The following is a 12,116-nucleotide window of genomic DNA, read 5'->3' on the forward strand; positions in this document are numbered from 1 at the left end:
TTTGTGATTGCTCTCTGGGTCCCTTCAAGAGTTTCTGTTTGCTGGAGGCACTGAAGCATCCTCCCGTGAGTGTGCTGGAGAGACCCTGCAGTAAGAAAGAAATTCCTGCAGCTCCCTGGCTCTGGCTGCTGCAGTGGACTCGCTCCAGCCCCAGCTCCCTCAGCATTTGCAGCCCGTGAGGGATTGAGCTTCTGCAGTTCATGACAGCTGGCAACACCTATGGCGGGGCGGGGGGTGCAGAGCTTGCCTCCTGCTGCCTGCATCTTCCAGTTCCAGAGGGAAGCTCTGTCTCCTGGGCTTGCTTCTTGTACCCCAATGGACAGTGGTGGCAGGTGGCAAGGAGCTGCCCCAGGAGCCCCTCTGGGCACTTTTGCAGTGGTGAGACACCTACCTGTTTACAGCTCTCCCTGGCATCCTAGAGGATTTCCAGCAAGTTCCACAGAGCAAAGCCACAGGAGAAATTCAAGAACTATCCTCCAGAAAAGCTTGCTTCATGTGGTTTTAACTGTTTTTCAAAAATCAGTTGAGTCTTATGCTGTTTAAACTGTTTCTGAGCATAAAGAAAACTTCTCTAGGTCTCATGGTGAAGTGCAGACTGCAATACCCACTGAGGTGGTCAAGACCGATAGAGTCAACATAAAGTATGCAACAGATTCCGTGATTACAACCGGTAACAAGAAAGATAGGAAGGTAGTAACATGTCCCTATTCTAAGTGGCAAAACGCCTACTGTGAGACATACCCTCTCACTGTAAATGTCCCAGAAGAAAATTTGGGAAATTTTTGAAAATAATCAAAATAGGAAATGCCTTTCAAAGTATGACATAGAAGAAAATACCAAACCATTTGCTGTAGATCTGTATAATAAGGAGCACTAAAGATAATAACAGACAACAAAATGAAAAATATTTGCAAAATGTGTAATGAGCAAGGGACTATTTTCCCCAATACTTAAGGTGCTCATACCAAATTGAAAAAGCATCAAATACCTAAAACAAAAACACAGGAAGGATATAAACAATTCATGCTTGATGAATTTATACATACACACATGCACACATCAGAGCTTTGGCCAGAAAAAAGAATCTTTCTTTTTTGTTTATTCAAATTCTATTGATCATGTTCTCAGGAAAACTTGCTAGTCTTCCCAGAGAAATCCTTCAACATCCCTGGCTTGATACTCCATATTCACATCCCCTCTGTTCGTGTGGAAATACTAAAGGCTTCTTTGAATGAGTAACATCTACACATGAGACTGTTAATGTTACCCAAAGTGAACCTCAAGTGTTCTTAAAGTAAGGACCTAGGGCCATGTGCATCAAAATCACCTAAGTGTTTTATAAAATGCAGATTCATGGGCCCCACCCTAGACCACATATTGAAAATCTGAAAGTTGAGGACCAGGATGGTCTAGGCAGGCAGTAACCTCCAGTGCTCTGAAATGCTTCTGAGGCCATCCAAGTGTGCCCCTGACTTTGAGAATCCATGTTTTGTATAGTTAGTCTATAAGGTGCTTTCCACAGCACTTTCTAATTCATGCTCATGTATCCTGGGAGACTACATGAGCTGGAAGAATTAGCTGCACTTTAAAGATAGAGGCATAAGCTGGGGGCAGTGGCACATGCCTGTAATCCCAGTGGTTTGGGAGTCTGAGGCAGGAGGATTAAGGCCAACCTCGGAAACTTACTGAGGCCCTGAGCAACTAAGTGAGATCCTGTCTCAAAATAAAATATAAAAAGAGCTGGGATGTGGCTCAGGGTTAAAGTGACACTGGGTTCAATCCCTAGTCCTCCCAAAAATAAGGTCATAAAATTCAGGGTGATTTAGGAACTTGCTCAAAGAATCCCCTGAAAATGGTGGAACTCAGTTTAGATATGAGTTGTCCCCTGAAAGCTCCTTTGTGAGACCATCTAGGAAGGTTCAGAGGTGAAATGATTAGATAAGAAGAGCTGCAACCTACTCAGTGGATTAGCCATTGGATGGATTAATAATTCCACGCCCTTCCACCACGAGGCTCTGCCTCACCTCAGGCCCCGAGCAAGGGATTCAGCTGACCACACACTTGGTCTCTGAAACCATGAGCCAACACAACTTTTCCTCCTTTGAGTTGTGTCTTGTCAAGTCTCTCGGTCACCGCCATGAATAGCTGAGTGACACCCTGACACGGAGTTCAGGTATGCTTCAGGACCCCTGAGCTGAACACTGTCTAGCAGTAGCAGCAGGCAGAACAATGACAGCGACCTCAGGACAGACAAGGAAGTGACCACATCTCTCACAGCTTCTGCCTCCACAGGCTCCTCTGCTTGAGGCACTGCGAGTCCTGCAGAAGCTTTCTATCCAGATTCTTCTGAATCTACCCACAGCCTGGCCTGGGAGTCCCGGCATCAAGACCCCAGGCTTGGTTCTAGAAGCTCCAGTTTCATATTTGCCCTCTGCTCCCTAAGCCAGGGACGCCCTGTCGGGATCTGAATGCTCCTGTACCTTCCCTTCCTCCCTCATCTACAGACCCATCATGGCCTTTGTATGTGTACCTCTCCCTTGGACACCATGATGCCTCATCCCCAGATGGAGCTCACTGTTCCCATGGGAACTAACCCAGCACTGGGACATTTCTGAACTGCTGAAAACCTGTCCACTGAAATGTCCATCCCCAGGGAAACCTTGACAGCTGTACCTTGGTGAGATTCGCCCACTGGCTGAAGATGCTGTGTGCTCCTAGCTGCGTGGAATTCCACGTGGGCTATATACAGTACTTTTATTTTTATTATTATTATTATTATTATTATTTTATTTTTTAGTTGTAGTTGTCAATACCTTTAATTTTTTATGTGGTGCTGAGGATAGAACCCAGGACTCACACATGCTCGGCGAGCACTCTACCGCTGAGCAACAACCCCAGCACCCTATGTACACAGTACTTTTCAATCCATTCTTCTATTGGCGGATAATTGGGTAGTGTCCGATTTGGGCATGCTACAAATATTGCTGCTATTTTAATAAATTTCTGTTGGATGGCTAAGAGAAGTATTGCTATATATTCAGCCTTAAAGATGATGCCAGAATGTAGCCTTGGTGGTTAAACCAGTTACTCTCACAGGCAGCAGGAGAGTGGCTATAGCTCATCCCACTGACATTGAATTGTAAAACTTGAGTGTTTTTTCCAATTTGTTGACTGCGTGCTTCTAATTTTCACTTCTCTTATGATCAATGAGATGCAGCTCTGTGGACATGATTTCTGGCTATTAGATTTCCCTGTCCTATGCACCGTGCCCAGGAGGTTGGCCAGTTTTCCTATCAACTGCAATGAGCTCTTTATGCAGTTTAGATACTAGTCCTTTGTCCATCATATGTGTCCCACACATTTTCTTCCATCTTGTTCCTTGTCCTTTCATTCTCTCTGGTGTAATATTATTACTATTATTATTTTTATTGATTATTTTGGTACTGAGGATTGATCCCAGGGATGAGCCATATCCCCAGCCCTTTTTGTGATACCAAGTGTTGAATCCAAGGATGCTTGATCATTAAGCCACCTCCCCAGCATTTTTTTATCTCGTATTTTGAGACTGGGTCCCACTAAGTTCCTTAGGGTCTCGCAATTGCTGAGGCTGGCTTTGAACTCGCAATCCTCCTGCCTTAGCTTCTCGAGCCACTGAGATTACAGGTGTGTACCACCACACCTGCCAGCCTTTTTTAAATTGTATTTTTAAATTTTGAATTAGATTCTTGCTCAGTTGCTGAGCATCTCATTTTAAATTTGTGACACTCCTAACTCAGCCTCCTGAGCTGCTGGGATTACAGTCATGTGCCACTGTGCTTGGCCAATGCATTATTTTTAAAAAACATAGTTATTAGGAAACTTTTGTTCCTCAAGAAATAAATGTTTTGTTCTTTCATTTTAATAAACTAAAGTGATTATTTGGATAAAGGAGACAACGAGACATTAGACATTTTCTACCAGACTTTTATATGATATTTGAATTTTTACAGTAGTCTTCTATTCCTTCATTTGAAAACATTTACCAAGCACCTAATATTGTTAAGAACTGCCTTAGTTTCTAGAGATTCATTGATACAGACAAACTTTGATCTTACTGGAGATTAAAAGAGGAGGCTCAATGTTACTTTTATTTTTAAATATTGCTTTTATTTCAAATTGTGTAAGAGAGAGAGAGAGAGAGAGAGAGAGAGACCCTTATTTGGTTTCGATTCAACTTATATTTTGAGTTTTGGGGTGACTATGTATGAAAACAACATGGTTGTTGTATTATCTGTATACTCAAGATGCTGGTCTGACATTTTGATGCATTTTATACAAAATTTGCTTCTGAAATCATTGACAAATCAGTAGCATCCTTGATAAAGGCCTTCTGCTTATCTTTGTTGATGTTCACTCTGAGTTCTGTACCATGTTGGTACACAACTAACCTGCTGGGTTAAGTTAAGGAGGAGGGCTGCAGACCTGGGGCTGGGGGGCTGGGATTCAGGCTGACCGCAAAGTAGGGGAGCTGGGCCCAGTACTGCTGGCCAGGCAGGGCCTTGACAGAGCCTCTGGATTCCAGGCCAGCTCCCACACTGGCGCAGGCTGGTTGAGGACTGGGTGGCTGTGAGTGGTGGTGCCAATGCCCTCCAGCAGTCCCAGGCCACACCCTCCCACCTGCCCAAGGTTTCAGAGAGGACATTTATAGAGAGGTCTCTGCCTCCCTCCTCCACCTCAGAAATAAGACAACTGCTTATGTCATGTCCCTCCCAGTTTCTGCTGGGTTTCTGAGCAGCTCTCTCCTCATTACACATGTCCCCTAAGGGACATCCCTGCCCCTGCATGCTCAACCCCTTTCTTCTCTGCTTCTCCTCAGTTTTGCTTTCCTGGGGGCCAACCTTGGAGGGATTTCTTGTCCCCTCTGGTATCCCTGCCCATGTTGTGGTCTCAGGCCTCAGACTACTTCACAGGCCCCACAGCCAGTGTTCTGAGAATGGTGAGCTAGCTCCACAGGTCCGTGACCTCAAGGGGCGCCGATAAACGCGTCTGAAACGTATTCCACACACTCTCCTCTCCCCTGCACTACAAAAAAACCTCTCCAAAGTAGGGTAGCCAGATTTAATGAATAGCAATGCAGTCTGCACAGCTGAATTTGGATTTCGGGTTAACAACAAATCATTTTTTAGTGTAGTATATCCAACGCAATCATTCATCCTTATTTAATCTGCCAGTTCTACTCCAAAATGGGTTAAATTAAACAGTCTTCCTAATTTGCATATCTTTGCACTAAAACAAAGATCTAGTCCTCCCTCCCATGGTGGTGGCCCATACCCAGCACAACATCCCACCAATTTCAACACCGGGCATTTGGAGTAGCCTTGGGCCACACTGCAGGAAGATTTCAAAGTGGTTGCTAGGTGGCACTTCTGCACTCTGGAAAGCATTTTCCACATTCTATTAGCACGGCTGTGTGAGACGAGCTTGGTACTGAGCCCAAATGTATGCGATTACAGGCATTTTACTCTGTTTCTTTTCTTTCAATTTAAAGATCTATGGCAAAAGCATAAATAACAAGTCTAATGCACTTGGTCTTTTGAGCCAAATGCCAGAATGTCTAGGGAAACACAGAACCAAGTCATCACGGGGCTTAATTTATTTCAGGTATTTTTCCCTGCTGGAGTTTTGAGATAGGCAAGACTGGACTTCTTCCAAACAAATCTGGGCAGGAGACAACTTGAAAGTGCCGGCCGGTCTTGAGTGTCCCCACATGACTCCTGATACAATTCCACCTGGAAAATGGAGTGCACACAAGTTTTTCATCTTGAGTTCTTTTGCAAATACCAAATTCCTCCCATGAAGGGAACAGTGTGGCCTCTTAAGAGACTGTTTTATACAAATTACTTATCAAAGTTCACAGAATAGGAGGTATGATTCTAATGCTGTTTGGTTAATCCAGAGAAAGAGCAGGATCCAAGAAAGGACAGAAGAGGGGAACAGGCACTGGAAAATAACCACCAAAGAAGCGTGACAGCCATGGCAGCAGTGTCCCCAAAGGACCAGAGCTCTGTTTAGCGCCTGTTCATGTGTGTGCCTGTCGTTACATCGTACTGAAAGCCAGCCTCACGGGAAACACAGCTTGGTGCCCCTAAAGGTTCAGTAGGTCAGGCTCCAATCATTCTCACTTTGGTCGCTGGTGAACAGATTGGATGTTGCCTGCAAGGGCTGGGAACAGGACACCTACACCCAAATCCAGCGTTCCTGTGACTTCCCTTAGGTACAGCCCCAAGGAGTGCTATGGGCCACTTGAAGGAGTCCTATCCTTTACTCATTATGGTCTTTTTTCTTTACCCTGGAGTTAGAAATAACAGAAGTTTATGTTAATTATTTGCTGTTCAAGTCATGGGAAAAGTTAATTAGAAAATATTTGGCAATTACTTAGCCTGGTCCCGCCATTGCTCTGTCCTGCTTTCTCCTTCTGTGTTCCGCTTTCCTCCGCCCACTGGACCAGCCACATCCAAATTATTATAATCTGTGCCAGTGTTCCCCAAACTGTGCGGGTAGGAGGAACAGCTTCATTTTGTGGTTAAAGAAACTACAGTCATAGGGATTAAATGACTTGTCCTCATTCCCACAGTAGGAAAGTAGCAAGCACACAGCTTCCTGACCTCCAGTTTAGTGTCCTTGATCTTGAAATGAAAGCCACTTATTTCTAACCTCTCCTCCAGCTACTGCTCCATTTCCCTCCTCCCTTTTAGTGTCACAATTCCCATACTTGCAGCTAAGGCCTGGCCTGTTTTCTAACTGCTTTCTCCACAAGCCCTGCAAGCAGGACTCCAAGCCCACCAAGGCATTAGATACAAGCAGCCTTGTTGGGATTAGACACTGTCCATGTTGGTCTTTCCTGCACACCATGGCAAGGGTCAAATGTATTTCTCCACCAGTGCATTTAAAACCAACCCAGGCCTGGCACCAAGAAAGAGCTGAACCCATTTAATGTGGCTATAAGAACACTTATCTCCCCCTGCAGAAATTTTTCCTTCCTTGGGCTCTGGGGTTCTCCTGTTCCTTGGATGCACCCTCTTGCTTCTCCTATTCACAGATCTGGGCATTACACAGAATGTCCTACTTTGCGTTATGTAAAACTCAAGCTGGGACATTCTGTATAACAGGTTTAAAAGCAGCTTTTGATCATTTAACAACATAGGTTGAATTTGTAAATGAATAATGTTGTATCTAGAACCTAATTTTTGGTGGTTGTGTTGCATATCATTTCTATTAACTAGTCCCCTACCATAGATACCTAATTGGTTTCTAGGTTTTTCCCACTATAGAAATGGTTTGATGAACATCCTTGAACATACTGTTTTGCACACATGGATTATTGCCACAGAATTAGATCTTACAATTACTAGTTTTGGTTAAGTATCAGTTTGCTCTCTAGAAAGTTGTAGCATTTATATTCTTACTGTGAATAATTCAGAGTTCTCTTTTGTTTGCACTTTTATTAAAAATGGATATTGCCTTAAAAAAAAACACAAAAAACTGCCAGTCTACTGAATGAAAAACTATCATCTCATTACCTTTTTTTTTTTTTTTTGGTACCCTGGTACTGGGGATTGAACTCAGGGGCACTTAACCACTGAGCCACATCCTCAGCCCTTTTTATATTTTATTTTGAGACAGGTCTCACTAAGTTGCTTAGAGTCTTGCTAAGTGGCTGAGGCTGGCCTCGAACTTATGATCGTCCTGCCTCAGACTCCCAAGTCACTGGAATTACAGGCAGGTGCCACCACGCCTGGCTCATCTGGTTACTTTTTGATTTTGCTAATTGTTGAGGTTGAGGATATTTTGATGAGTGGGGAGTTGTGTCTCCTAAAAACAATTTTCCACATTTGGCTCAGTTTCATTATTATCTTTACCTTATTGATTTGAACATACATATTTATGTTGAAATACCTATTAATTATTTTCTATCATTTTTAATATCTATATAAACTTTTTCTCTAATTTCTCTTTAAGAAATAACCCTCAAATTTGTGTGCTTTTGTACATTCTTGCATAATGGTTATATTCTAAAATTGTCAAATCTGTCAATCTTGTTTTTTAAAATCTCTGATGCTGGTGCCATCAGATTCAATTTCTAAAGAATAGTAAAGTTGAAAACCCTTCGGGGAGTGCCAGATGTTATCCAGGCAGAATCCAGATACTTTTGTCTGTGTCCTACAACACAATGTAGTGTCACCATGTTCAGCAAAAGTGACATCCCACAGCCCTTTGATGCCAACTTGTTCTAGCAAGCTGCTTCTCATGTGTCTCAGTGTCCGGGCTCTGAGTGTCGTATCTGAAAAGCAAGTTAGGATTCTGAGTCAACCACTTCCAATAGTGTGAGAGGAGCTTTTCAGGTGCTGGCTTCTTCATATTTTAGTGGGATCAGGACTAGTGTGAGATTAAACCGTGGGGTTAACCCACAGCTGGAGTCAGTAAGTTCCTCAGTAACTAACCTCCTCACGGTTTTGCTCACATTGGGACCTAGCTCTGGGATGCCCTTCTCTTCTTTTCCACCTTGAAATATTTGGGCTCAGCTCTATCCCCATCACAAAGGCTCCCACAGAACTGGCAGCTTAACCATGTGTGTTACTCAAGTTGAGTGTCTTAGGTCATTATTTTAATATTCCAGAAATGTTTAATGAGCCAAGTTATAAGCTTTAGGGAGGCCTGGCCCATTGCTTCACATTTAAATATACTAAGTATTTGTAAAAGGTACAAAAATAAAAGAATCAAAAGATTAATGAGACATAACAGCACTGGTAATAAGACTAACAAATTGCACTTAAGTTAGCCTGATTATTATGCAAGACATATAATTGGTTCTGTAAATGTAAGCAATATATCATGCATTATGCCATTTGATATTCCAGCAGTTAAATATTACCATAAGTACACACCAGTATGTTCCTAATAATTCAATACACTTGATTTTTCCAATTTTAAGGAGTATCTAGTCCCACCTTTTAACACCTCTGTATCTTATGACCAAATAGCCATTGGCCAGGTGAAGTGCCCATAAATCTGGCATTGCATCTGTATTTGTGAACATGGTGATGACTCTTGCATTGTAAACATTTCTATTGAATTCTATGCAATTTAATCCTACATACATCAAAGGCATATGCCAAAAAATGCCAGTGAAAACACGAGAAATTTCGACATGAGTCACATCAGGTGAAAGAACTCTAAAGCGATGAGAGGCTGAGATAGCCAGCTAATGTACCTGCAGGACTAATGGTTAAGGCATGGAGCTGCAATTTTAAAAAAAATATTTATTTATGTTTTTAGTTGTAGTTGGATACAATACCTTTATCTTATTTATTTTTATGTGGTGCTAGGGATCGAACCCAGGGTTTCACAGGTATTAGGCGAGTGCTCTACTGCTTAGCTACAATCCCAGCCCGGAGCTGCAATTTTTTAGGAACCTCCTCCTGGTCATGGATAGAAAGACTTTGTGGCTTTTGGAAACGCATGATTCAGTTGAATAAGAAAACTACATTTTAATCAATTAGGAAAGTGATGGCATCAGTTTTGCAGAATAATTGTCAAAAACTGGAAGAAAATCCCAGAGACAAGCCTGGGATGCTTAAAAGCATTTCTTTTAAGAAATGCTGTACTATTGACAATATTGTGTGAACATGCATATACACACGTTTAATTTTCCTTGATAACTTTCAAGGATCAAAGCATGAAAGGTTCAAAAATTAGTAAATGCAAACTCTCTCTTCTGCAGGTTTCCTAGTCACCCAGTTGCCCACAACTGCCAGTGTGTCTATCTCCCTGCTCTCTCTAATGCTCTGCATGGGAAGGGATTCTAAAGGATTAGGCTTGATGTACAGAACTACAATCAGTTTATCTTGCTTGTCTTTTCCTTTTCTATATATGCATGCTATTAAAGTATCTATGTCTATGTGTGTGTAGAAGCACTCTTTCAGTAAATATGAAGATCCTATATGAAACCATACAGAGACATAGTTTAATTAGCAAGTCTTTCCTTTCTTTGTGGGACATACGAATGAAAATGTCTGAGGTTTGAGAACCTCTGACAAACTGAATGGAGGTTAAGATAGGCCTTGGGTTGAGTTTCCAAATGTCCCTTAGAGGGGGAACAGAACTTGAATTCTAATACTGTTGCTGTTTTGCTGGGCATTGTGTTGCTGCTCAGGAAGGAGGTAGGCAGACCCTGTGATTTCTTCACAAACATCAGGGACACTTGTTTATAGAACCAACATAATCTGAATAGCAGCCGGTTTCTCACATCACCATTTTAAGCTTGTAACCCAAGCTGAAAAATGCATTTGCATTAAACACTCCATTTGTCATTAGTTAAGCATTTTTTAAAAATAAACTTACTGTATTTTTCCAATGTAAAACTAATACAATTTGGTTTAGAAAATCCTCTATTTAAAAAAGTATCCATCATCATTATCCAAAGTACATGTATGAAGGCACAAATTGGTGTGAACATGCTTTATATACAACCAGAGATATGAAAAATTGTGCTGTACATGTGTAATAAGAATCATAATGCATTCCACTGTCATTTATTCTTAAAAAATCAACTAAAAATTAAAAAAAATAAAAATAAAAAATGTCCATATATGAATATCTAACTAGCCACATTTCTTTCAAGAAAAATATTTGGTGAATTTCTTTAAAAAATTTTTCTCCTAAATGTCTTTTTGCCATTTCTTCTAGTTTTTTAAAAAAAGTCTCAGATCAAAGTAATATGTGTTCATTGTGCAGTTTTTGGTGAGTATGGAGAAGTAGGGATTGCCTGCTAACATTTTTGGGCAGAAACAAGCAGCATAACTGCAACTCCATCAGGCTGAATGGGTGATGCTGGGAGAGAACTTGGACACAGGCCCATGAGCCTTGTTAACAGAACTGATTATACAGATCTGAGGTTTACAGCCACTTGTCTTCTCAAGTTTGCCTTGTTGTCCTCACACAGCAGGCCTTTGGCCAGGACACCACCAACTCTCTACTATTCAGCAACCAAGCACTGTGGGTGGGTGTCCTCAATTCATTCCTCTTATTCATTCATTCATTCATTCACGTATTCAACAAACCTTCATGATGCATAGATTGTGTGCCTGTAATACTTAGGGGGAAATAAATGCCGCCCTTGCCCTCTCTGTGGATTATAGTGATAAGACAATCATAATCACATAAGTAAATTGATAAATTTCTCTAAATCTGGAAAAGGAAGAAAACAGGTGGTTGGGAAGGCAGTGGGGCAGCAGTGTCACCCAAGATCAGGAAGGCCTGCCTTTGCCATGGAGTGCCGAATCACAAGGACAAGAGGAAACAAAAGTGAAGGAGCTGAGGCTGTCAAGTTTTAAGTGCGTGTGGCCAAAGACGGAAGAGAAAGAGAGCAGGGCAGGCTAGACTGGAGGTGTAGGCTCCCGCAGGGCCTCTGAACCTATGGTAAGGATTTCAAATATTATTCTATGTATAATTATTTTATTCTATCTGTGGATTTTGAATTTTATACTGTGTACAGACAGTTGGAAACCAACACTTCTTTGTATTTTAAATTACGTTTAATTTTCCTTGATAACTTTCAAGGATAAAAGCATGAAAGGTCCAAAAAGTAGTAAATGCAAACTCTCTCTTCTGCAGGTTTCCTCGCCACCCAGTTACCCTGCCCACAGCTGCCAGTGTGTGTCCCTCCAGAACTACTCTGGGTGCGAACAAGCAAATCAGTCTATGGTCCAAGGAATTTAAAGCAGGGAGCTAAAGAATCAGATTTGTGTTCTATGTCCATCCGAATGCCAAGAGGGGCAGGGCTCTCCCAGAGCTCCGATTTTCAAGATTTTCAAGCTGAGACTCTCATTTCACAAATCCTATTAAGCGGTCAGTTCAAGTTTCCTCCGTGGAGACCCTCTGGGAGCGACGCAGGGCTCGGTGAACTGCACCGCGACAGGGCCCCCGTGGGTCCTCATTCTGTACTCCCTGTCACGACCCGCTCTCCTGCTGGTTGCCTGCCGCTGCCGGCGTCGCCTCTGGCCACCTGCTGGTCGTCCCCAGCCACCGGCTGCACCGCGCTCAGGTGCGCACATTGGCTACCCAGAGGCGGGCTGACG

The sequence above is a fragment of the Marmota marmota genome, unplaced genomic scaffold (assembly GCF_001458135.2).
Source record: "Marmota marmota marmota unplaced genomic scaffold, marMar, whole genome shotgun sequence".
In the NCBI taxonomy this organism is placed as follows: domain Eukaryota; kingdom Metazoa; phylum Chordata; class Mammalia; order Rodentia; family Sciuridae; genus Marmota; species Marmota marmota.